Source organism: Hyperolius riggenbachi, chromosome 11 (genome assembly GCF_040937935.1).
Source record: "Hyperolius riggenbachi isolate aHypRig1 chromosome 11, aHypRig1.pri, whole genome shotgun sequence".
Classification (NCBI taxonomy): Eukaryota; Metazoa; Chordata; class Amphibia; order Anura; family Hyperoliidae; genus Hyperolius; species Hyperolius riggenbachi.
The window spans coordinates 42,486,610-42,510,765 of NC_090656.1; the positions used below are offsets into that span (position 1 = coordinate 42,486,610).

At 46.1% G+C, this 24,156-nt stretch overlaps 1 long non-coding RNA gene across 1 annotated transcript in view; it reads left to right on the forward strand.

Annotated features, from left to right (window-relative positions):
* The window catches only part of LOC137538210 (uncharacterized), a 52,692-nt gene that overhangs the window by 15,509 nt on the left and 13,027 nt on the right, over positions 1-24,156 (forward strand). The gene's annotated exons all lie outside the window — the stretch shown is intronic.

The following is a 24,156-nucleotide window of genomic DNA, read 5'->3' on the forward strand; positions in this document are numbered from 1 at the left end:
AGAGACTCTGTAACATCAAAAAGATCCCCTGGGGGGTACTCACCTCGGGTGGGGGAAGCCTCAGGATCCTAATAAGGCTTCCCACGCCGTCCTCTGTCCCACGTGGGTCTCGCTGCAGCCCTCCGAACAGCCGGCGACAGACCCGACTGTCAATTCAATATTTACCTTTGCAGGCTCCAGCGGGGGCGCTGTGGCTGCTTTCGGCTCCGAACTAGATGGAAATATCCGATCTCCGTCGGGTCCGCTCTACTGCGCAGGCGCCGGAGACTTGCGCCTGCGCAGTAGAGCAGACCCGACGGCGATCGGGTATTTCCGCCTACTTCAGAGCCGACAGCCACCAGAGCGCCTGCGCAGGAGCCGGGAAAGTAAATATTTACGTCGCCGCTGTACAGAGGGCTGCAGCGAGACCCCCGAGGGACGGAGGACGGCGTGGGAAGCCTCATTAGGATCCTGAGGCTTCCCCCACCCGAGGTGAGTACCCCCCAGGGGACATTTTGATGTTACAGATTCTCTTTAAAGGGGATCTCTTGGCTATTTAAAAAAACAAAAACTGCCACTTACCTGGGGCTTCTATGGGCCCCTGCAGCTGAAATGTCCAGTGCCGTCCTCCTCCAATGCTCCGTTCCCCGCCGCCGGCACTGGGCTAATTATTCGTCTAACTAGACGAATAGAACTGTGGTTGTGCGTCTGTGGCTGTGTGCGGCATCAGGCGCTTACTGCGCAGGCACAGTACGAAGTTTTCTAGTACTGCGCCTGCGCAGTAAGCTCCCAATGACGCATGCGGGCGCAGTTCTATTCGTCTAGTTAGACGAAATCTGCTGCCTTGTTTAGGGCCCCATTACATCTTAATCCATCTCTACTTTGCGGGAAAAGCTGAGCCGGATCGGCTTCATGCTCCTGCTCAAGTTCAACCCATTTGCGCCAGCACAGTGTGGCCATTCTACGTCTACAAAGCTTTTGTTGATTAGTGGGGTCCCAGCGGTGGAACAGTGAGGGGGACTGGGGGAGGCCACTGGATAATCCAGAGACTTCCCTCTACTGAGGTATCTAAACTGGGCAGTGGCGTAGCTATGGAGCTATGGGCCCTGGTGCGAGTTTTACATGCCCCCCCCAACACTCTATACGTAACACTTGATATGGCGCAACTAAATCTGCCAGGTCATCCACAGTGTTAGAGGTGCAAGAAGGGGATGGGGAACTGCTTGTTAATGATTACTACTATCCAGAGCCTCTATAGAAGTGATTATTATGAGCACAGGACCAATAAAGAGCTTATACATTGGTTGAGGAAGGGCCCTGATGCCGTCGCTACCTCTGCAACCCCTATTGCTACGCCCCTGCCTGCAGTGCTTGAAGAATAATCAATCCATAAGTCATTGCCAACTTTTGCTTATGAAGCTAAATTCCACACAGGTATATAAATAGGATAACAGTTTGTCTTGCAGAAGGCCAGTGACATGTGCAGCAGCATATCTGCAGGGCTCATAAAGAAAGCACAGCACGACTGCGGTAACAGCACCACTGACCTCATCACGCCCCCTCCATTCATTACCTGCTGATGTGTGGCACCCAGCGCAACAGTCAATATTAATGAATTGACATCAATGCACCTCTCAGAATTCTCCCATGAGGTAGATTTGCAGCTAGTTTTATTATTGCCATCTCTCAAGTGAGCTGCACTAATTGACAAATAATCCATACGCGGTTCAAATCATAAATATGTATGGCTACATAATTTATATGAAAATACAGACCACTATGTACAGAGATGGATTAAGGTGGGCTTCCTCCTAGGATGATCTGTGGATAATGTGGCTCTAATTGTTTAGCCTGCTTTATTCTATAACAAGAGGTTTAACCCGGGGGGGGGGGGCTTATATTATGATACTACTCCTACAGTGTGATGTCATGACAGTTTCCTTTCTATGAACCTTGTTGCATTGTTTTTTCTTGTCTGCCAGTAGTAAAGATGATTGCAGGCTCTTTGTGGCTCAAACAACATGAACAAATTACATGGCAAATAACAATCATTTATTAATCTCTCTTCTCACTTTCCAATTTATTAATTTATTTTTCCCCCTTACCACTAGTTTTCAGTAAAGTTCCTCTTAAATACCATGCAAAAAAACGGATGCAAAAAGCCCTCCCATTTACATCAGTGGTCAGCTTTGTTCACACGCTAGACAGTTCTCGGCCGAGGCGGCCGATTGGGGCCTCCACTTATGAGCATCTAGTGCAGTGGTCCTCAAACTAAGGCCCGCGGGCTGAATGTGGCCCCCTGGGGCTTTTTTACCGCCCCCCACACACACACAAATTGTATTACTTATAGATGCGGTCAGCTACATCTGTAAATATTGGTGGTCCGCATATAGAATAGCAGTGCTGGCACCACCCATCCACATGGAAGCCAGAAAGCAGTAATTCGCTGGTTTCCAATCAAATTCCACATCAGGTGACACTGCTGTCCAATTGGATTTCAGGTTGTCACCTGGGTATGCTTCACTTTCTGGCCCGCAAAGACTTCTACATCATTTTATACTCCGGCCCCCCAGCAGTCTGAAGTATGTTTACCCGGCCCTCGACCCAAAACGTTTGGGGACCCCTGATCTAGTGTGTGGTACAGGTGCCCCCCAACACCCTTGATGCCTCGGCCAGCGATCCGATTGACTCAGACGAGCACTGATGAGCGTATTGTTCTCGCCCTTGTCCCACCTGCTCCATTGTGCGCCGCTCCATCACCTCCACCGCATAGCAACAGCACTGGAGGCTAGCGGTCTGTCTGCACAGCACTGGTTGTGCTTGTGAACTGTTACCTACAGGATCTAGTCCTGATACCTCACTGGCGACATGCCTACTATGTGTGTACGAGGCTGTAGCTTAGGCAGACATTCTATATCCAGCTGATATTGTTTACCTTATTTGCCACCTTGCTTTTGTATCTTATTTACAAGATTTTAGTACAAATGTTGCTAATACAGATCACACCACTACAGCAGCTAGCTTTGTATTGCCCACTGCAGTCATCGCCCTCATTTGCAGCCTCCTGGATCTCATCAAGCTATTATTGCAAAAACTTAGCACAAAATCCAAATAGTGCCCAAGGATTAGAAAGATATGAAACTTTGATGATACTGCTACAGATTCAGAGATGAGATAATGCCTTCTGCCTTGATTACTCCCAAGGGCACTGAATCACTGGAACAAAGACAGCCATTCATTCTGTTTATTAAACTGCTGGCAGCCTGTTCCTTATTTCAGAAATATTAGGCTATGTCAGCACAGCATCCACAGTTAAAGTGGAACTGCAGCTAAAATGTTTTAGCCCCATCTACACAATACAATTCCACGTACGATCGATTCGATTGGATCGATTAAAACCAACATGTCCGATCAGAACTCGATCAATGGAAAGCTAGATTAGCCACCAGGCGCACATTTTGGCAGCTAGGGCTAATGTACATGGTCATACATTGTCTCATGGCTTTGTGTACACATCCATAGGTGTGGCTCTCAGCCTGCAACTGAGTGGTACGGCATACATGTCACACTTGCCCAATGCCTTGCCAGCACCAACAAAACAAACTATGCCCACTGTGTGTGTGTGTGGGGGGGGGGGGGGGGGGAGCATCCATTGCCTTGTGATTTTTTGCTGCAGACAGAAGAGCCTGGCAACAAGTGAACTTCCCTTGGAGCCCAGAAGGAGGTGAGTTGTTTCTACAAGGCTTCCTGCTGCGCTATAACTCTGCAGTGGAGGGAGGAGCTGAGTCCCAGTATGCCTGCAGCTCCCAACTCCATCACCTATACTGATGCACTTATACCTGGCTACCTATACTGGGAACATGTATACCTGGCTACCTATACTGGGAACATGTATACCTGGCTACCTATACTGGGAACATATATACCTGGCTACCTATACTGGGAACATATATACCTGGCTAACCTATACTGGTGGCACATCAACCTGACTACTTATACTGGTGGCACCTATACCTGGCTACCTATACTAGGGGCACTTATATGTGACTACCTATACTGCAGGCATACTAGGGCACTTATGCCTGGCTAACCTATACTGGGGCACCTATACCTGGCTACATATACTGGAGCACCTATACCTGGCTAACCTATACTGGGGCACCTATACCTGGCTTACATATACTGGGGCACCTATACCTGGCTAGCCTATACTGGGGCATGTTTACCTGGCTAACCTATACTGGGGCATGTATACCTGGCTAACCTATACTGGGGCACCTATACCTGGTTACCTATACTGGGGGCACCTAAACATGGCTACCTATACTGCGAACACCTATACCTGACTACCTCTACTGGGGGTGCCTATACTGGGGACCTATACTTGGCTACCTATACTGGGGGCACCTATACCTGACTACCTATACTGTGGGCACTTATACCTATCTAACCTATGCTGGGGCACCTATACCTGGGTACCTATACTGGGGGCACTTATTCCTGGCTAACAATACTGGGGGCACCTGTACCTGGCTACCTCTACTGGGGGGCACCTATTACAGGCTACCAATACTAGGGGCACCTATACCTGGCTACCTATACTGGGGGCACCTATACCTGGCTACCTATTACCGGCTACCAATACTAGGGGCACCTATACCTGGCTACCTATGCTGAGGCACATATACCTGGCTACCTATACTGGGGCACATATACCTGGCTACCTATACTGGGGGTCTTAATACCACATTGCAAATCATGTTTTAGAGTGCACAGGGAAGGTGGGGGAGGGGGGCTCAATTTTTACACCCTTGCCTTGGTTGAGATTTAGCCTAGAAACTGCCCTGAGGACCTCCTATTCTTTCATAACTTTTCCTCAAAAATAACACCTCTACCATTTGTGTGTCATTTATTTGTACTATGTATGAAGTATGTATGGGTTTATGTTGCTCTCCTTTGCACAAACAGCAGAACATGATAGCGCTATGTAAAATCAAAGCACTGAGACGATCACTATTAATAATGATAATGGAGGTAAAGCAGTATTGTGGTGCATTTTGTGCAATACCCTTTGCTACATTCTTTTATGTATTTCTTGTAGATTATTAGCAGGAACAAAAGTGCTCCTCTTTTCCTTTGTCACCTAACAGTTAGGGATTTTGAAATTGATATGGGTTTGTTGGAGCGCTTGATATTATTTATATTCCTGGATATTGAGCTGCTGACGTGGCCGTTTGATTAAATGTAATGAGCCTGCAGTAAAGGTCTTTCTTCAGTCGTGACATGAAAGCTGTGTTGCTGTATACTCCAGCAGTGACGTCTATCTCTGCACACCACAAGAATAGACAATGCGGCTGTGACCTTCAATCAGCAGCATGTCATCGCTCAAAGTCACTCTGTCATTGTCTCCCAAGACTGGAGCCCTGCTTAGTAACTGTAGTAAAAGCTCGACTTATTCTGGCAACAAATAATAGCAGCTTTGGAGAAAGTGTGGCGTTACTTGTAACACAGCCCCAGGTGCAGGCAGGCCTCACTGTGAAATCGTGTGCTGAAAATAGGAAAGGAATCTTTCTGTTATTAACCTCTATGAAGTGCCATTTAACATACTGTACATGAGGATGCATGGCAGTTTTCAAGGCTAAATTGCACCCAGGGCAAGGATGTAAAAAATGCGCCCCCCCCCCTCCCCCGCCATTTAGCCAGGTCTAGTTGCTCCCAGTATAGGTAGCCAGCTGTAGGTACCCCCCAGTATAGGTAGCCAGGCATAGGTGCCCCCAATATAGGTAGCTAGTATAGTGGGATGGGAGGGGTAGTCAAGACACAGGACAGTTGGAACTGTGTCTCATGCTCCCTGTCACCTCCTTTCAACCAAAAAGATGGCTGCCCTCATGAAATCAAACATTTGCCTGGTATTTTAAAACACTGGGTAAGAGATTATATTACCTATTTATTTTAATTAACATAACTAATGTAACTTAATGACAGTATGTTTGTTTAGGCTGGAGTTCCTCTTTAATTTGAGTGTGGACAGCCACATTTTTTTAGTTTTTTTGTTACGGTACTTTCATTATTGTTTCGCATCACTTGTGTAAAAGTTTGCTTGAGAGTTGTGTCACTTTTGATGTTTAGTGCATCACACTAATGTGCTAGGAGACAATAGGAGAAGCAGAAGGAGAGCTTTTGCAAGTGCAGTAGGTGCTGATCAACTGTAATAGAGAAATTTGTTGGTGGAAAGAGAACCTGAGACTTAAGGATGTAAAAGAACTGATACTTACCTCTGGCTTCCTCCAGCCCCATAGCCACTGTTTCCTCCCTCCACCGTCCTCCTGGGTGGCTCCGTTCGCGTGCCCATCATTGGGAGCGTTCTGCGCAGCCAGTACTGTGCAGGCGCAGAACGCTCAGGCACTGGATGCTCCTGGCGACATGAATGGGACGGGCATCAGAAGAGCCTGACTGATGCGACTGAAAGATTACTGGGGCTGATAGCAGAGTCATACAGTAGTACGGCGAGGTAGGCAGCGGTGGTCATGAGGCTGGAGGAAACCCCAGGTAAGTATCAATTTTTTTTACATCCTTCGTCTCAGGTTCTTTAAGTTTCAAATATCAACCAAGCAGGTTACAGTATCCGTATACCTCTGCAGTAGAGATATGCCAATACTCAAGGGTATGTGATTACCACACAGGGCAGTCCTGGGCCCATCACATCTGTGCTCAGCACTGTATGTATTATGTATGAAAGCACCCATCTGTGACACTGCTGATCCTCATTTATCAAAGTGTTTAGTTTAAACCGATACACAGTGATAGGAATTTTCATGTTACAACTGATATTAAAAAGATCCTGTAATAGCTTTCTGTAATCTAAACGGATAGACTGCAAGCTACCACCTCCTCAGCTGCTATCTGCCATCACTAACAGGGCCAGCAGGTCCCCCAAAACAGATAAAAGTTCAGCTACCGACCCAGCTCTCTTGTTCTCAAAACCCATGCGACTCCTGCCAGGCCTCTGCATGGGTGCAGAGATCAGACTCCTGCAGGCCTCTGCATGGGTGCAGAGATCAGACTCCTGCCAGGCCTCTGCATGGGTGCAGAGATCAGACTCCTGCCAGGCCTCTGCATGGGTGCATAGATCAGACTCCTGCCAGGCCTCTGCATGGGTGCAGAGATCAGACTCCTGCCAGGCCTCTGCATGGGTGCAGAGATTAGACTCCTGCCAGGCCTCTGCATGGGTGCAGAGATCAGACTCCTGCCAGGCCTCTGCATGGGTGCAGAGATCAGACTCCTGCCAGGCCTCTGCATGGGTGCAGAGATCAGACTCCTGCCAGGCCTCTGCATGGGTGCAGAGATCAGACTCCTGCCAGGCCTCTGCATGGGTGCAGAGATCAGACTCCTGCCAGGCCTCTGCATGGGTGCAGAGATCAGACTCCTGCCAGGCCTCTGCATGGGTGCAGAGATCAGACTCCTGCCAGGCCTCTGCATGGGTGCAGAGATCAGACTCCTGCCAGGCCTCTGCATGGGTGCAGAGATCAGACTCCTGCCAGGCCTCTGCATGGGTGCAGAGATCAGACTCCTGCCAGGCCTCTGCATGGGTGCAGAGATCAGACTCCTGCCAGGCCTCTGCATGGGTGCAGAGATCAGACTCCTGCCAGGCCTCTGCATGGGTGCAGAGATCAGACTCCTGCCAGGCCTCTGCATGGGTGCAGAGATCAGACTCCTGCAGGCCTCTGCATGGGTGCAGAGATCAGACTCCTGCCAGGCCTCTGCATGGGTGCAGAGATCAGACTCCTGCCAGGCCTCTGCATGGGTGAAGAGATCAGACTCCTGCCAGGCCTCTGCATGGGTGCAGAGATCAGACTCCTGCCAGTGCCAGGCCTCTGCATGGGTGCAGAGATCAGTCTATGACGTGTCTGGGTGCAGGAATTTAGAAAGGGGTGTGTCTGGTTTGGGAGCAGTCATAGAATTGGTGGTCTTCCATAGCAAGCATTCCAACCAATTAAGGCCCGGTTCACATTAGAGTTAATGGATTGTAATGGATAGGAACGGATCTAATGTAAACCTATGGATCCACTCACATAGGTCAATTCAAACGGATGCATTCCGCACAATCTGCTGAATGGACCACAAGTTTCTTGCTACACTCATTTTTCCGGACCGCTGAGCCTAGAAGAGCGGAAACAGAAGCGCTGCGTTGGGGACAATGAGAAAACGGAACGTTTCTTCACACTAGTGAAGAAACGGACCATTGTAAGGTGAAAAATCCACTTTGGTTCTGGGGGTCTTGGGGGGGGGGGGGGGGGGGGTGTCTTAGGGGTGGGAAAACGGAACGAAAGCAGCGGAACAGAATCAGTGTCAACTGAGTGAAAACGGATCCGATCGATCAGTGATCAGATCTGTTTTCACGGATCCGGTTGCCACTTCAACACAAGTATGAACCGGGCCTAAGTCACGCACTGGGGCCAGACATGGGTTTGGGGCACAGAGGCGGCCCACTTTGGCAGTACCATAGAGCACAATGCAAATTTTAGGATTTAGCTTGGATGCTGGCAATCCGTTATCATATAGCAGAGCGCATGCAACTGTTTTGTGAGTTTGGCTACATTGTAGCTGAACTCGTATAGCTGTGGGGGAGGCACACCGAACAATAATTAGCAGTGGGGATAGTGGTAAGAATCAGTTATGAGATCAGCTACACTGTAGCCAAACTCATGTATCAGTCGGAGCGATCTTTGTAAATATATGCTCAGGTGATTCCTGTTAGTGACAGCAGGTGGTGCTGGTGAGCTGGAAAGCCTGCTTTATAGCCATACCATCCATTAGGTATACAGTACAGGTATGTAAGGTGCCCATACACTTATCCATTTTTTTTTTCCAGGCAGATTTTTTTATGCTGGGTACACACGGTGCGTTCCTGCATCTAATGCGCCGCTCGATTCCCGACGATTCGATCATTTCCAAGCACATTTCGATGATTTTTTAGGTCAAATGCCATGTAAAGTATGGCAAATCGACCTAACGATCCATTGACCCGCGAATCGGACATGTCGGAAATAAACAAATCGAGCGGCGCATCGACGGGAATCGAGTGCGGGAACACAACGTGTGTACTCAGCATACATCACTGTGATCGCATCTGCTGGAGATGAAAACCCCAACATGGTCGACCAGCAGTAATTTTGATCATATTCCAGACAAAATCTAATTAAAAATACAACACATTTCATCAAAACTACTGATCACTCCAAACGGAATGATCTGACTGAAAAGTGGGCAGGTCAGATGCACACAGTAGCAGCTGTACATTAGCGGCTGATCAATGGACCCCCTCCCGGTCTCCTTCATGTAAAATAATGCTCCCCGGGCCCCTGCAGAGAGTTGGCAGCGGTGCTGCAGGTGGGTTCCCTTTGCTGCCAGGACTCTTCAGGGGCCCCAGGGAAGCACAACATGGAGGAAGACCTGGTAGGCCTGCCAGTCACCCAGCTATGGTGGCGGCGGTTCCATAGATTTCAAGGTGAAATCCATTAAAAATCTATTTGCAGTTTGTGGTAGTGATAGATCCCTCTCTGATCAGATTTCTACTAGTGCATGGCTACCTTAAAGAGAACCTGAGAGCAGGAATTAGAATGATTTTATACTTACCCGGGGCTTCCTCCAGCCCCACATGCAATGCAGCGTTCCTCGCCGCCCTCCCCAGTGGCTCCATTGGCCGCAATCAGCCCTGTTAACCTGGCCAGTCGGGCTCTTTACACATATGCGGCCGTCTGAACATGTTCAGAAGGACCCGACTGACGCGACTGAGCCAGGTACCGGGCCTGATTGCCAAGGAACAGAGGCACTCGGGAGGAACGCAAAGGACGCAGCGGTGCTCATGGGGCTGGAGGAAGCCCCGGGTAAATATAAAATCATTCTTAGGCTTTTATATGTAAAAATAGCACTGATACAGCATACAAAATGGAGGAAAGTTCTCCCCTCACACTTCCTGCCGTCTACAATTATCCTTTTACTCAAACAATATCTGTCTCATGTTTCCATTACTTGGCTTATTTTTTTTAAGAAACCACTTATCTGATCTTGGCTGTAAGCCTGGTATTCTCATGCTGAAGAAAAGCAGCTTGTTTCCTTTGGAAACAATAGGAGATATGACCTATATCTTGAAGGATTTGCCTTACATGTACATAAGATAGGATTACACTTGTCTCCATGGAAACTTGCCAGGACCAAACCGCTTGAATGACCATTATAAACCGCCTCCTGAGGTATTATCTTATTTGTTACATTTGGATGGCATTTTATGCATACAGCATTGCGTCACTGACTATATGCAATGCATGCAGAGCAATGGCTTTGTCAGAGCAAAACTCTTCTCATGAGTTATCTCACCTGTATCGTTTCTCACTTTATCCATGGAATAACTTCTCCGCTTGTGGCGGGCAAAAATTATCTTTAAAGAGGAACTCCAGCCTAAACAAACATACTGTCATTAAGTTACATTAGTTATGTTAATTAAAATAGATAGATAATATAATCTCTTACCCACCGTTTTAAAAGAACAGGCAAATGTTTGTGATTTCATGGGGGCAGTCATCTTTTTGGTTGAAAGGAGGTGACAGGGAGCATGAGACACAGTTCCAACTGTCCTGTGTCCTGATTACCCCTCCCAGTTGAATCAGAATCAGAATCAGAATCTTTATTTTCGCCAAGCATGACTGGGTCATGCCCGGAATTGGTCTTGGCACGTACAGGATACAGATAGGATATATATTACATACACATACGTCAGAAGAATCAACAGGTAAGTTTAATATACATACACATACGTCAGAAGAATCCACAACAATTATATCACACATTACATACAGAGAAGCAAACAAGAACACTAAAATTTTTGCATCATTACCAAAACTCAAAAAGTTTTTGCTGGGGTTAGTGCTGCTATGTGTGTGTGCAGCGGCAAAGCAGCATGGTCACGTTGTGGTGGGGAGTGCGTGGAGAGAGTTTAGTGAGTTTACAGCTGAGGGGAAGAAGCTGTTCTTGTGTCTAGTGGTCCTGGTGTAGATGGACCGATACCTCCGGCCTAAAGGAAGCTGGCTGAAAAACCGGTTGCCTGGGTGTAAGGGGTCATTTGCAATCCTTAAAGCTCTGGAGCATAGCCTTGAGTGGTAGAGGAGGTCCAGAGTGGGTAGCGGTTTTCCGATAGTTCTTTCCGCTGATCTGATGACTCTCTGCAGTTTGTATCTGTCGCTGGCGGAGGAGCCGGCATACCAGACTAGGATGGAAGAGCAGAGGACGGATTCAATTGTAGCGGAGTAGAAGCTGGTCAGGAGTTTTGGGGACATGCCGAACTTCTTCAGTTGGCGGAGAAAGAATAACCTCTGCTGTGCTTTCCTCTGGACGGAGGAGGTGTTGGCCTTCCACTTCAGGTCATTTGAGATGGTTGTGCCCAGAAGTCGGACACAGGGAACTCTTTCAACTTCTTTGTCATCAATACGGATTGGAGGAGGGATGTTGGCGTGCTTCCTAAAATCAACAATCACCTCAACGGTTTTTGCCGTGTTTAGGACCAGCCCGTTCTCCCTGCACCAGTGGCAGATGCTCTCCACCTGGTGGCGGTACGCTTCCTCATCATTTTTAGTGATGAGGCCGACAATGGTGGTGTCGTCGGCGAATTTGATCACTTTGACTGAGTCCGCTGTGGATCTGCAGGCATTCGTGTACAGGGAGAACAGGAACGGCGACAGGACGCACCCTTGTGGCGCTCCTGTATTTGTAATCCGAGGTTGAGAGGAGATGGTGCCTAACTTTACGACCTGGGATCTGTTGGTGAGGAAGTCTGTGATCCACAGGTGTAGAGTGGGGTGGACCCCGAGTGTGGCAAGGTTCTCCTGAAGTATTTTGGGGCTGATGGTGTTGAACGCCGAGCTGAAGTCCAGGAGGAGGATTCTGGCGTATGTACCGGGTTTGTCCAGATGATCATGGACGAGCTCCAGGCAGATATTGATGGCATCATCGGTGGACCTGTTTGCTCTGTATGCGAACTGATGCTGATCCAGCAGGGCCTCAGTGGTGAGTTTGAGGAGGGGGAGCACCAAACTTTCAAGAACTTTCATGATGACCGATGTAAGTGCCACGGGCCTGAAGTTGTTGAGGTCGGTGACTCCCTGCTTTTTGGGGACAGGGATGATGGTGGACCTCTTGAAGCAAGCAGGGACTTTACCGCTCTGAAGGGACTTGTTGAAGATGGATGAAAGAATAGGGGCGAGCTGTCGAGCGCCGGTTTTCAGGCAGGTTGGTGACACACCGTCTGGGCCCGAGGCTTTCCTGACATTTATCCTTAACAAGTGTTGCAGAACATCCGCCTCGTTCACCGGTGGAGGGGGCGAGTCTGGTCCCGGGGCCTCAGATGCAGGGGAAGGGGGAGATGCCCGTAGCTGAGGGGGAGACTGGTTCTCAAATCTACAGTAGAATTCACCGAGATTCTCGGCAAGCTCAGCGCTCGGTGTTGCATGCTGCGGGGGAGGCTTATAGTTGGTGGCGGCCTTGAGCCCTTTCCACACGTTGCTAGGCAACGTGAACAACAACATAGGAAATCCCATCATGCTCTGCACAGCATCAGGGAAAAAAAGCCCGGGCTTTTATTCTTTGATGGGTGGAGTTTAGATAAAAATGCAGCTAAAAAAGATGCTTTAGTAAGAAAAACAAAGTTCTGATGCTGTGAAACTGTTAAAGAAACACCAGGCCTTTTCAATTCTGCTGAGTAGATTTTTAGTCCGGAGGTTCACTTTAATATCACTTTCCAACTTATTTGTAATACTGTTTTGCTTACTCAAAACCTCTATATTGATAAACTGAAAAAATATAATCTAAGACAGTTATATTTTCTTCAATCACAAGCAGTAAATAGTAAACCAGATTATCAGTAAGCACTGTAACTATAGTACCAATTGTGTCGCCAAGTACTTGGAAAGATGGCACATCCGTAGTCCGCAAGCCCTGACGCTCCCATGAACAGTACGATGGACTTATCTTTTGAAGTAGTCTGCGAAACAAAAGTTTGCTTTCTTAAAACAGAAGGTATTTGCAATTATTTAGGCTAGAGAGAGCATATGAAGTCTCCCACAATGCATCACTGCTGCATATGCAAATCATCCTTCTGGTCCCTGTAAGCCAAACACACCTTCAGAGCCGCTGGAACGCAATGATGTGAGTTGAGGGATGTGAGTACCACTAAAGGCTGCCTGAGGAGGGCCTAAGAGGTGTTTGACCTAGCAGGTTGAAGAACTTCAACAGGAGAATATGCTGGAATGACAGAGCAGATTGGGGATCCATGCTATCCAGAGCAGTCCCTCTACATCAGGGGTCTCAAACTCGCGGGCCATTTGCGGCCCTCGATACAATATTTTGTGGCCCTCGCCGGCAAAAGCTTCCTTATAGTTCAATATAGAAATATATCACTTCAGCGCAGATTCACTTATGTCCACCACCGAGAGCACCACAAAAACAGATGCGCTTACCAGATCCTTACAGACCTTAACTACAGGGTCTGTAATATGACTTTATGAGGTCAGCAGCAGGTGTCTTCGCAGCCAGCCTCCTCTCCAGATAGACAGAACAATTCAAATCCTCATATGCAGAGTTTCATCAAAATTGAAGCATGCAAAGAGACAATGCACATCTAAGCGTATCTATAGCGATTTTAATAGCTCAATAAAAACAGCATAAAAAGTTTTAAAAGGTCACTCACATCTGGGCCCTTGTTACAGGGACCCACAATGAAAACAGCACATAGATCATAGGACGCCGTCCAGCCACATGTCCGCCTCACCCGACCGGTTTCACTGTCAAAAGTTTCATCAGGGGCTCAAACTTTTGTTCTGTCTATCTGGAGAGGAGGCTGGCTGCGAAGACACCTGCTGCTGACCTCATAAAGTCATATTACAGACCCTGTAGTTAAGGTCTGTAAGGATCTGGTAAGCGCATCTGTTTTTGTGGTGCTCTCGGTGGTGGACATAAGTGAATCTGCACTGAAGTGATATATTCTATATTGATTCAAACGCTGCACTGAAGTGTTGGACTTTGGCTGCGACACATACATTTCCACATATTCGTATTTTTTGGCTGCGCTGATATTGTTTTGATTTTAGTGTTGATCTTCCTTATAGTTCGCTTCAGTGCTCCCAAGTAATCCGCCGCATTCCCACCACAAACGAAGGATGCAGAGCCCCCAAATCACCCTGGGGGCAATCCGCCGGCATTTCCTGGAAGGGGCAGAGCTTTCAGCTTCAGCTCTGCCCCTCCTGACGTCAATCACCGCACGGATCGCCGCCTCTCCCCGCCCCTCTCTGTGAAGGAAGAGTGAGAGGGGCGGGCAGAGGCGGCGTTGCGCCGCGATTGTGAAATTCCTTATGCGGCCCAGCCTCATCCTGACTTTTCCTCCTGCGGCCCCCAGGTAAATTGAATTTGAGACCCCTGCTCTACATAGATAAGTATCTAACCTTATTTTTATTTTTTGCCCCATTTTCGGTTGATTTTGAACTGTTGTAAGCATTTTATCACCCTTGGGTGCTTACACCCACTGCTATGTTATTAGATGGTTAGTTGAGTTCTAATTCGCACAACCTGAGTTATTTTCCTCACAGAGTCACATATGAGCCATAATTTATATCAGGAAAAGTTCTCTAATCCCTAATAGTTTAAATAAGAGCACGTTATATTTCTGATTGTTTTTTATTATCCATTGGCAATAAACACAATCTTTATTGCAGATTTTGTTCCCTTATTATTATTTTTTCAACTAATCTATACAGTATATAGTAGCACCACACTCCATTTTTGCTTTCTACAAAAAGTAATGTCACCACTTGTCACTTACCTATTGGTAAGTTTTTGAGAAATGGGAGGAAACAGGACGACTCGGGGGAAACCCACACAAATGTGTTGAAATCATACAAACTAAACTCCATGCAGATAGAGTAATGCCCCGATCAAGCGTTTTTTATGTACCTTAAAAGACTGCACAGGCCCACTTATATATCAATGGTCATATACTAAAATATTTCCACAGCATATTTGGCATTTAACTGACTGCAGGCACTTTTTGTCATAGGCACTTCATTTTGTACACTCACATTTTTATTTTTAATCTTGCAATAAAAATGATAAATCACCAGCGGTTAGCTCCTCATGGCCAGTGTAGCTGCTCATTTGTGCTTAGACAACCCTGGCAGTCAGAACATGCCAATCCTCTGCCTACCCACTGACTGACAGCCAGTGGATAGGCCTTCAGAAGTTGTGGCTGCAGCAGTGATCATGATTGCATCCACCCCACATGATATGTAGTAAATCACTGTGGGTACCATGGGACATGCTCAGGGGTGTGGGGCTAGTGTAGACCACCACAGAGGACCACCAAAGAGGAGAGGGGGCGTGTAAGGAGGAAACCACCATTGCAGTGAGGAGCTAGCCACCATTGACCTGCAGCAACAGGTAATTTTAATCTCTATAAGGCTAAGAGTAAACCCGAAGTGAAAATAAACTAATGAGATAAACAATTGTATTTATCCTCCTACTCCTAAAAATGACCTTTTCTAGATATCTAATGGTTTTATTTTATATTTAATCTTTTACAAAGTAGATTGAATGTTTTATTGTCTCTGCTCAATAGCAGCCTATTAAGTGTCCCAGAGTTAAAATATATGAACTATTGACCCTTTTCTATCTCTCCTCTGCCCTCAGAAGTTGTATTCTGCCAAGAAAACGTATTTGCTTATCAGTGAGGTTTGCTATATATCTTGTATGTACCTTGTGGGAAAGGTACATACAAGACAGAAGCTGTCACTTGCATGCCTGAAAATTAACTATTTCAGGCAGCAAAATAAAAAAAGATAAACAGCCTGGTTATTATTATGTTTTGCACTGTACATACACGTTTATCTCATCATGTCACATGTCGCCTCAGGTACACTTTAAATAAACATTTATGTGCTTTTTTGTTTTTTTAATAACAGCATTTTCTTCTGTACAACTATATAAAACAAAGGGTGAATTAGATCATTAAAGTATCATAATGGAGATTCATGAACCATAGACAGATCATTAAAATACCATAATAGAGATTCATAAACCATAACAAATAATAATAAATAATATTTTATTAAGCAAAATATAACCATAATGAATAAACGAGAACAATGCCCAGTTATAAAATTCAAGCAACCATGAAATATGAAGTCGTGCTGACATTAATCACAAGAACAGGGTGACGGTTACGCCCAATGGTGTCTAGCAGCTGCGACAGAAAATAAACAAAAATACAGAGGGTGGCTGGTCAGCTTGCCGCCTCCAGCAAATTTATGTCAGCTCCTCTTCATATCCCTGGACATATATACTCCACTGACAGCTATGGCTGGATGGCCTGGATTCCACACATGAGCACAGCCTCCAACAATCCTCTTCTTCCTAGCGTGCCTTCCTAGAATCAGCATCTGCCCAGAGACTGGCTCCAGAAGGTCCTGGAAAGCAAAACACACCAACAGGAGCAGCCAAATCCTTGTGGTTATCTAACATCCAGTTCAAACAGGAGGCAAGGTTAATAAGATATAACTGAGCCCGTATAACCCTATATAACAGTTATGGATTAACTGTGCATTCAAGGCCATCTGTTACAGTCTGTTACAGTCTGTACGTGAGACTGAATTTCTAAAGACTTGATCACCTTAATTCAATATAACAGTGATCTATTGACCACTGCAAGGTCACACGATAAACTTACAATCAATTTTGATCAGCTGTGATGGTAGATTTGCATGGAGTGTGTGCAGTAGGCACAGTGGCCCTATAGCATAGCACCACACTGGACAGTACAGAGGTAGTAGTGTCCATTCACAATGAGATTCTTCTGATATCTGATCAAGATGTAGTGGTGCACGGTGGTAGATTACTCTCCAATCAGGGGGTGACTAATCACTTGCTACATTGAGCCACTATCCATCGTTCTATCTTTACCATGTCCTCTCATCGGATGTCATAGGTACAAGTTGTTTGAAAGCAACCCACCTGAAATTGAAACGTTTGGCAGATATACCACTGACACATGAATATAGTGAAACAAATGGGCACAGCACTTCTTTGCTAAATGTAAACCCAATAGATTAACTAATTAACCATCCATATATTACAGCGAGGTGGCCTGAGAAACGTACTCAAAACTTGCACAGGTAAATAACTTAGCAGGCCAACAGTTTACAGTAACTGAACTGGCTCCCCCCCCCCCCACAACATGGATGACACCACCCCTAATAAATGATCACCGCAACAAAGGGAGCTGCTGGCTTGTGTCCATCAGTTAATAAACTTAGCTTTAACCTCATTAAGATGCCTTATGCTAGTCGAAACCTTCTTTACCAATCATAGATAAGCTAGTGTCCACTTCTTGGTGAACTAGTGCCCTCCTTTCTTCAACAAAGCCCCCCCCCAAACATAAATACTACATTCCCCCTGAGTGGCACAACCAGGCAGTCCTATGAGGTCGTTGAGCTTTGTGCTCTGACACTCTAAACATTCTCTTCAATGGTTGGGGGTTGGGCTGAAATGGTGGTGGTGCAGTAATGTGAGATGCGGCAGGGTGGTTTTTGGTATAGAGTATGGTGGTTATGTCAGAGTTATACAGTGGGAGGAACGGCATCAAGTGGATCAGCACTGTGGAGGGTTGTGGCCACCCAACTCCAATCCTTGAGGGCCATATCCATGCCAATGTTTAGGATGGGCAGAGAAATGTATTCTACTTGATGAACCACACCTTTCCTGATTCAGTCCCATCAATTAAATTCAGCTGTGCCAAACGTGTGAGAACCTCGGCCCTTCAGGACTGGAGTTGGAAAGCCCTCGTTGTGGTCCAAGTATTACTGGTCTGCTGCTTAACCCCCCCTCTCCCTTTCCCTGATAAAGTTGTAGCCCCATAAAGGGAGCAGCTTCAGGACAGACTGATCAACCGCTGGTGGAAGGATGACCCAAGCAGCTTGCTGTAATTTAGAATTTGGAGATGGCTCGGGGGGTAGGGGGTGGGGCGAGACAGATAGTTTAGGCACCGATAATTTGGGTGCCACCATGGGCAGTAATGAGAACTACGGCTAAAGAGTCACTCAGTGGCTAATTTGGGCACCGAAGCACAAATTAGAAAAAAGTCATTTGGCTGCCAGCAACAGCCAGTGCCTGAATTACTTGTGTGACACACACACACACACACACACACACACACACACACACACACACACACACACACCACACACACACACACACACACACACACACACACACACACACACACACACACACACACACACACACACACACACACACACACACACACACACACACACACACACACACACACACACACACACACACACACACACACACACACACACACACACACACACACACACACACACTGAATTTGTCAGTGGCAATTCTGAATGTATACTTGTATTATTAAGAGAAGTTGAGAGGTAGAGAGGAAATAATAATTTTAGTATAACTGAAGCAAACTAATAGATTTACAATGTAAAACATTGCAGCCCTGCAGTTCCTTGTCCCTGGGACCACCAGGTTGTGGTGCTGTAAACCAAAAACCCACAAGAGGCCCTAACCCTTTTCCATATTGTCCAAAACTAAAGATGCTTCTGGACCTGGGCTTCAAAAGACTGCATTTATCCTCTGAAGCCCAGATCTAGCATTTAATGTAAGCAAAATGAAGATACAGAGGGGATCCTACTGTTATTGTATAGAGGGGGACATGAGACTTATAACCCCTTCTCATATATTATTTTGGGTCCAGGCACGAGGAAACAATCAGTTCCGATTTTCCTTTGAAAACCTCTTGCATCAGCAGCACTGCAGAGATCTGCATTAGACACGTGATGTGAAGACCCTCCTGACGTCACCCTCAGCTCTACGCTACCCACAGCAGACAGTCCTTCCTTCTCATCTCCATGGAGAACTGACAATGACTGCATCATAAAATGCATCTGCACTATAGAGAGTTAAATATGTCACAGTACATATGCAGATTTCACTTTCAGTTTCATTAGGCAGCCAGTCCCCCTTGTCTCTCACAGATTTACTGAATCAAACACAAGCTAGGCGGAGAGCGCCATCCCAATTCATTCATAGGTGTGAGCAGCACAATCCTCCAGAGTAAAGTGATAGCTGAGGCTCGCCATGCAAATATTAACAGCCAGGAAATGGTGACACAGTACAAAGCGCTCACTTCTATAAAAGGCTTGTCTGATGAGCAAATACAAGAGATTCAGAGAGTTGTGAACAGCTGGCTGAGCACTGCTGATGGTGATGAGAAGCAGCGCCTACAACATTAACCCCTCCGCGTACGCCGAGCTAGTGAGCATTGCTGGAGGTTTAAATCTACCATTTCATTACAAGGGAAATGTACAAAGGAGAATACAAGGATCTACATAAAGATAACATGCCAAATACAGAAATATACAGATTCTGTTCAAGACATTTCCAACCTATTCCTGCCCCATCCATACCTTCCAAATTTTTGAGATGAGAAAGAGGGACACTTAAGCCACGCCCCTGATCACGCCCCATCACACCCCTAGTCACGCATACCATAAAGATTTCATAAGAAAAATATGCTGTTTTATAATTCAAACTACACTGGTCCTATCTATCCTGTTTCATTTTCCTTCATATTAACATTTTAAAATTAGTAATATATTAATTTACAGGATGGGAATTAAGTTTAGAGGCAATCAAATACATTTTTAGTAGATAAATATATATATTTACATAGAATGAGGGACAAAGTCCTGAAAGAGGGACAAATGAGGAGGAAAGAGGGACAGGACTTCCAAAGAGGGACTGGACTGTCCCTCCGAAAGAGGGACAGTTGGGAGCTGTGCCCATCCAATTATTGGTTCTGCTATTGCTAAGGCCAGTTCCACATTTTTCGTTATTTAATTCCTCTTATTCCACCTCTTTAACTAACCCGACATCTCACCATACTCCTTAATTTGGTCATGTGACGTTGCCTTTTAAGTTCCAAGCCAGGTTAGGGAGGGGACCAAGTGGGGGCTGTACCTGCATGCGGTGTCCATGCTGAGTGACATAAGTTTGGTTAGGGAGGGGACTAAGTGGGGGCTGTACCTGCACGCAGTGTCCCTGCTGAGTGACATAAGTTTGGTTAGGGAGGGGACTAAGTGGGGGCTGTACCTGCACGCGGTGTCCATGCTGAGTGACATAAGTTTGGTTAGGGAGGGGACTAAGTGGGGGCTGTACCTGCACGCGGTGTCCCTGCTGAGTGACATAATCTATGATTACGTCTGACCGCAGCCCCCCACCTGAATGCTGCTAAATATATGCAATTCATGCAATTCCTGCTAGATTTGATATGGCAGACAAAGGGTGTATACCATTGCACCTGATTGGCCGACAGGCGCCTGCTGATCAGATGTAAGGTAATGTGCTAGCTGGGAGTATGCATTTGCTTTTAGTGTTTTGCAAGTTCCAAGCCTTATCAGCTGTGAGCTCTTTATTCCAACACCAGTTCCTCCCACAACCACCCCTCCTCTGGAACTCTCTCCCTCAACACAACTGCCACTTACCTACATTTACCCTTTTAAGGCACAAACTGAAACCCCACCTCTTCAGCCAAGCATCTTCTCTTACCTAGGACACTCTTGTCCTGATGACTATTTCACCATCTCATACACCGTTTCCTTTCACCTATTGTCCTACCCCTTAACCCTTTAAACTGTAAGGCCCTTCCTTCATCTCTCAATGCTGTTTAATGTGTGTATATTATTCCACCCCCATGTAAAATCTGTAGTTCATTGTCCATAGCATCAGCTATAATTCACCAATGTCTTGTATTGCTAACTGTTGTATTGTTTATATTGTATTGTTACACCTGTATTGTATGGAATATGTTGGCGTTCTATAACGCAATACTAATAATTGCATCCCAGAAATCTCTGTGCTGATATACTGTAACATACAGTGGTGTGAAAAACTATTTGCCCCCTTCCTGATTTCTTATTCTTTTGCATGTTTGTCACACTTAAATGTTTCTGCTCATCAAAAACCGTTAACCATTAGTTAAAGATAACACAATTGAACACAAAATGCAGTTTTAAATGATGGTTTTTATTATTTAGTGAGAAAAAAAACTCAAAACCTACATGGCCCTGTGTGAAAAAGAAATTGCCCCCTGAACCTAATAACTGGTTGGGCCACCCTTAGCAGCAATAACTGCAATCAAGCATTTGCGATAACTTGCAACGAGTCTTTTACAGCGCTCTGGAGGAATTTTGGCCCACTCATCTTTGCAGAATTGTTGTAATTCAGCTTTATTTGAGGGTTTTCTAGCATGAACTGTCTTTTTAAGGTCATGCCACAACATCTCAATAGGATTCAGGTCAGGGCTTTGACTAGGCCACTCCAAAGTCTTCATTTTGTTTTTCTTCAGCCATTCAGAGGTGGATTTGCTGGTGTCTTTTGGGTCATTGTCCTGCTGCAGCACCCAAGATCGCTTCAGCTTGAGTTGACGAACAGATGGCCGGACATTCTCCTTCAGGATTTTTTGGTAGACAGTAGAATTCATGGTTCTATCACAGCAAGCCTTCCAGGTCCTGAAGCAGCAAAACAACCCCAGACCATCACACTACTACCACCATATTTTACTGTTGGTATGATGTTCTTTTGCTGAAATGCTGTGTTACTTCTATGGCAGATTTAACAGGACACGCACCTTCCAAAGAGTTCAACTTTTGTCTCGGCGGTCCACAACGTATTTTCCCACAAGTCTTGGCAATCCTTGAGATGTTTTTTTAGCAAAATTGAGACGAGCCTTAATGTTCTTTTTGCTTAAAAGTGGTTTGCGCCTTGGATATCTGCCATGCAGGCCGTTTTTGCCCAGTCTCTTTCTTATGGTGGAGTTGTGAACACTGACCTTAATTGAGGCAAGTGAGGCCTGCAGTTCTTTAGATGTTGTCCTGGGGTCTTTTGTGGCCTCTCGGATGAGTTTTCTCTGCGCTCTTGGGGTAATTTTGGTCGGCCAGCCACTCTTGGGAAGGTTAATCACTGTTCCATGTTTTTGCCATTTGTGGATAATGGCTCTCACTGTGGTTCGCTGGAGTCCCAAAGCTTTAGAAATGGCTTTATAACCTTTACCAGACTGATAGATCTCAATTACAGTACTTTTGTTCTCATTTGTTCCTGCATTTCTTTGGATCTTGGCATGATGTCTAGCTTTTGAGGTGCTTTTGGTCTACTTCTCTGTGTCAGATAGCTCCTATTTAAGTGATTTTTTGATTGAAACAGGTGTGGCAGTAATCAGGCCTGGGGATGACTACAGAAATTGAACTCAGGTGTGATAAACCACAGTTAAAGAGAGACTGAAGCGAGAATAAATCTCGCTTCAGACCTCAGAGTTAGCAGGGGCATGTGTGCCCCTGCTAAAACGCCGCTATAGCGCGGCTTAACGGGGGTCCCTTCACCCCTAAATCCCCCTCCGTAATGCGGGGGAGCGCTTCCTGGTTGGGGCAGGGCTAACCGCCGCAGCCCTGCCCCACGCTCGTCTGTCAGCGCGTATCTCCACCTCTCCCCCGCCCCTCTCAGTCTTCCTTCACTGAGAGGGGCGGGGGAGAGGCGGCGATGCGCCGCTGACAGACGCGACTGGAGGCAGGGCTGCAGCCGTTAGCCCTGCCTCTAGGAGCGACCAAATGCACGACCAAGTCGTGCTGGGGTGGGTTCGGGGGTGAAGGGACCCCCTTTGTGCGGTGCGATAGCAGCGGTTTAGCAGGGGCACCCGTGCCCCTGCTAACTTTGAGCTCTGAAGCGAGATTTATTCTCGCTTCAGAGTCTCTTTAAGTTAAATTTTAACAAGGGGGGCAATCACTTTTTCACACAGGGCCATGTAGGTTTTGAGTTTTTTTTCCTCAATAAATAATAAAAACCATCATTTAAAACTGCATTTTGTGTTCAATTTTGTTATCTTTGACTAATAGTTAACGGTTTTTGATGAGCAGAAACATTTAAGTGTGACAAACATGCAAAAGAATAAGAAATCAGGAAGGGGGCAAATAGTTTTTCACACCACTGTATGCCCTCTCCTAACCCTTCACAGCAAGGGGAGGAGGTGAGTAACACAAGCATCAGGACCCCTCTGAGCAGTGACAGCAGGGGGCCAGACTGCTGCATTGTTATGGTGGCCCTTTCCCAGAAGCCTCATAGTGATGTCATTGCTGAAACGTAAGGAGTCTGCATGAATACACCAGGTGGGAGCCTACTTAAAGCGGACCCAAACCAAACATTTTTTTAATTAAAAATATTTAGTTGCACCACTCTGACACATACAAAGATAAATAAACACTCCTTCAAACCTATGATCATTTCAGTGAATGCTTTTCATCCTTCTCTTTTCATATCTAGGGTTATACTGGGGGCAGCCATTAGCAATTCCTCCATTGCCGGACACCATCTACTCCACCAGTTTGCCTGAAAAATCCCTGCAATTTGAAAGGAAGGGAGGGGTTCCTCCAAAAAATGTAAAATATTTTATATTTGTCATCATGCAGCTGAAAAAAAGCTGATATTTATTATTATAATTTAGAAAATAGATTTTATTTCTGAAATCTTGTATTTTTAATTTGGGTCCACTTTAATGTTAGATGGGAGGTATGGGAAGTGGGGAGGTAAAAATTACCATAGATAGGCTGTAAGTACCAGCATACAAAAGCTATAGTAGCTGCGTCATGTAACATTACCCACAGAAGCTCACAGAACGAGTTCACCAACTATAGAAGCAAAAGGAAAATCACGTATCCTTGGTTATCCATTACTGAATTCAAAACTTCCTTCTTCATGGGCATCATTTTTATGGTGAAGCAGCTGCACATGACAAGACAAATAACATTTATATAGCGCTTTTCTCCTTGCGGACTCAAAGCGCCAGAGCAGCAGCCACTAGGGCGCGCTCTATAGGCAGTAGCAGTGTTAGGGAGACTTGCCAAAGGTCTCCTACTGAATAGGTGCTGCCGGCTTACTGAACAGGCAGAGCCGAGATTCAAACCCTGGTCTCCTGTGTCAGAGGCAGAGCCCTTAACCATTACACCATGCAGCCACCACATAAGTCTAAGAAAAGGTTGCGCCATGACAAGCATT